Raw genomic sequence first — 3,365 nt, forward strand, 5'->3', positions numbered from 1 at the left:
CCATTTTCTTCAAAATAGAATCAGTTACATTAAACTTGGGCCGAATTTCTGAAAATAGGTGTTGAATATGAACTCGTATCTCCTAAACCATAGCACTTGTTACAAAACTGAAGGAGGTGTTTGTAGATAAGGTCATTCTGGAGAGAAACCTCTCTCAAATTTGGGAAATTCGTTTCCAGTTGCTCGTAATCTATTCCACAAAATCATCTCTAAAACATACAATCATTAAAAATTTAAATCTGTGAAAATGAGCTGTAAAGATCTAATCACATATCCCAATTCGTGAAACCTGTGAATAAACTAAAGGAGGTTTTTGTTATATGGATTTTTATTAACAAAAACCTCCTTGGGTTTTGCAAAATTACTTTCCATCTATTGTAAAATGGCCTCACACTAAAATGACTAAAACAGTAAAAAATATGAAAAAATTTATTTGTTTTAATGAAGGCTCCAACTATCACTGTATATCTCCCATATAGTAGCACCTGTGCATAAAATGAAGGAGTTTTTGTTATTTGGTATGTGATGAACAAAAACCTCTTTCACTTTTGAAAAATTCCTTACCATTATTTCAGAAACTGATTTTGTACTAAACTTGTCATTGTGTGCAGCAACTGACCTTAAAACATGCATAACCAAGAATCACTCATTCATTTCTTCTAATCCAGGAACCACTTACGGGAGTGTAATATACTGTTGGAAATATTTTCCCGAGCTTCTTCTGATGGAAACACTTGTTACATGTTTTGTGTTGAACATCATGTGCAAAACATCTAACAAAACCAGACATAGTAAGAGCTCATGTTGATCCCCGGTGACAGGCTGCGAAGACTGGAATTAACATGTTTATTGAAGTTCATGCGTTCAATTAACCCCGCATCCCACCCTTTTTCGAAGAAAGCTCAGCTCATCTGAACAGTAGCTGAGCCTACATACCTGACCGGGTCCCTAAATCAAAAGGTGCAAGGTCTAAATGGAATCCTACATCGGGGAGATCCCCTTTACTGTTGGCGGAGAATTCCGACCTGTCAACACTAATGTGACATTATTAGATTAACATAACAATAATACTTTAGTACATTAATGGTTGACCATGGTCAATCTTAGTTAACACTCTTCAACATCAGAGAACCTCGTCAACCATGAACGACGTTGTCAACCATGGCCAATGAATCCAACCCACACACGTTGGTTAAAAACTAGCACAACCAAATTTACTATTGTGGTTGATATACGCTGAAAAGTGGCATTTTCCACTTTTTGTACGCCAATCAGTGTATGAAAATGATGTCAATCAATATATATCTACCACATTAATAAATGTGATTGTTATATATATATATATATATATATATATATATATATATATATATATATATTATATGTTTATAAACGTCATATACGTTAGTGGAAAGTACCATTATAACATAATGGAACTTCCTTGAGTTAATGATTTTGATGAGTCCGATGCTAGTGACAGAAATATCTTTCCAAGCCACATGCATAAGTGAAGATTAAGTGGGCTCTGAAAAAAACACACCATTTTGTAACACCTATGTGTGGGAGGGCTTTAGAATAAAACATTGCATGGACAAATCAACAATTAGTATAAAACTACATAAATTAGTTTCTAGTTTTTTGTTGTGTTGATTGTCTTAGGTAGGTTTTGTATCTTACTACCAATAATTTTAAGTACATAAATTTCTATTGCAAGATCATTTTACTCATTGTTACTTAGTATTTTCCTTTGTTCGTCATTTGAATTAATTTAGTAGTTCTTAAAACTAAATGAAATAAAGCATGGTTTTGTGGAAGAGATACATACAATCATTACTATGAATTGATTGACAAGGTCAGGGTCAATAGCTCTTATACTTTTCCCTTTTATATTTTATATTTGTTTGTGAATCTCTTAAATTTTTATGAACAATGAAATATTTTCTCTTTAAGTTATTGAGTTTGGAGACATTGACAACTACTAAGTTAAAACAATTTAAGTTAAGCAGGATTATCCTCATCTCTCACATACATAAGATCTTTAATTTGGCAATGAAGGAAGGCTTCTCTAAGCCTTGGACTTAAAAGTGGGGATAAAATCATTCTCACTAATTCTAGGACCATTATTATTAACCACATTTTAAGCAAGTTGTATGTAATTATTTTGAAAACGAAGAGTAACCTATGGGTAGGAATCCATGGTAAAAGAGATCAATACCAATATTGGTTCAAGAGGTATCATAGAATTATGGGCTACCTTAATACTCTCAAGATCATTGTGGAGGAATGTCACAATAATAAATCTAATCTCTTTCGTAGTGTAATTGCTTTTAGAAAATATTTTAACACTATTTCCAAGACAAATATCAAGAAGAGGCTGGAAGAGATAATGGTTCCTCTAGAGTTTAGGGTTGTTGCAACAAGGCTATATGAGAAGTTTACCATGATGTTTAGAGTGTCGAGGATGGGTCAAATGAAATTAACTGCAATATTAGAGCCAAGCAAGGGTTTCACTTTCACCCTACCCTTTTTGGCATATACATTAACAAACCAGATGCAAGTTTTGTTTTCCTCACACTCATTGGTATTGTCATAACTCTTCTCCTTTATGCTTATGATATTGGTATTTCAGTGAGCAGCCATTACAATCTTGGAAAGGAACTAAGAATCCTCCAAGGATTTTGTTCCTTCATACAAATATCTTGGAATTGATATCCATCACAAGCTCAACTAAAATTATAGCATTGAGAAAAGAATAAATGGAGAATGGAAAGCTTTTTATGGGCTTGAAAATAATTGTAAATTATCAATTTTTTGGATATCGGATTAAAAAAATAACCTCTTCTTTAAGACTCTTGTAGCCCCTGATATTTTTATATGGAGCGAGGTTTGGGGTTGTAGTATCTTCAAAGAATCATGGAGGAATATAGAACATATCCAAAATAAATTCATAACATACAATCTTGATATTAAAGGAAACACCCCCTATCGTATCCTCTTGATTAAAGCAAGCATTTCCCTCACTGAAAGCATGGATATGACTAGGTATCTTATGTATAATGAGAAGTTCAAAAACATGGAAGACAAGCGGTTTCCAAAAATTGATTCTAACTCTCACCAAAACCACCACCTTCATCTCAAGCAAGGATGGTGTGAGGATTCCCACTCTTGGCTAGAACATTGGAGGATAGAGGAGGAGATCATTTTACAAAATAATGATTATATGAAAAATAGTATTAGATCAAAGTTTAAGGAGAAATTGAGGGATAACAAAGAGTTAAAGGGAAAAAATGAAACTAAGTTATTATAAAGAAGTAATCTACCCAAATCTCAGAAGTCAAAATTATCTCTCTCTATCTTGAATGGTG

The sequence above is a fragment of the Pinus tabuliformis genome, chromosome J (assembly GCF_031772625.1).
Source record: "Pinus tabuliformis cultivar Carrire ecotype Pingquan chromosome J, CPIR1, whole genome shotgun sequence".
NCBI classification, from domain to species: domain Eukaryota; kingdom Viridiplantae; phylum Streptophyta; class Pinopsida; order Pinales; family Pinaceae; genus Pinus; species Pinus tabuliformis.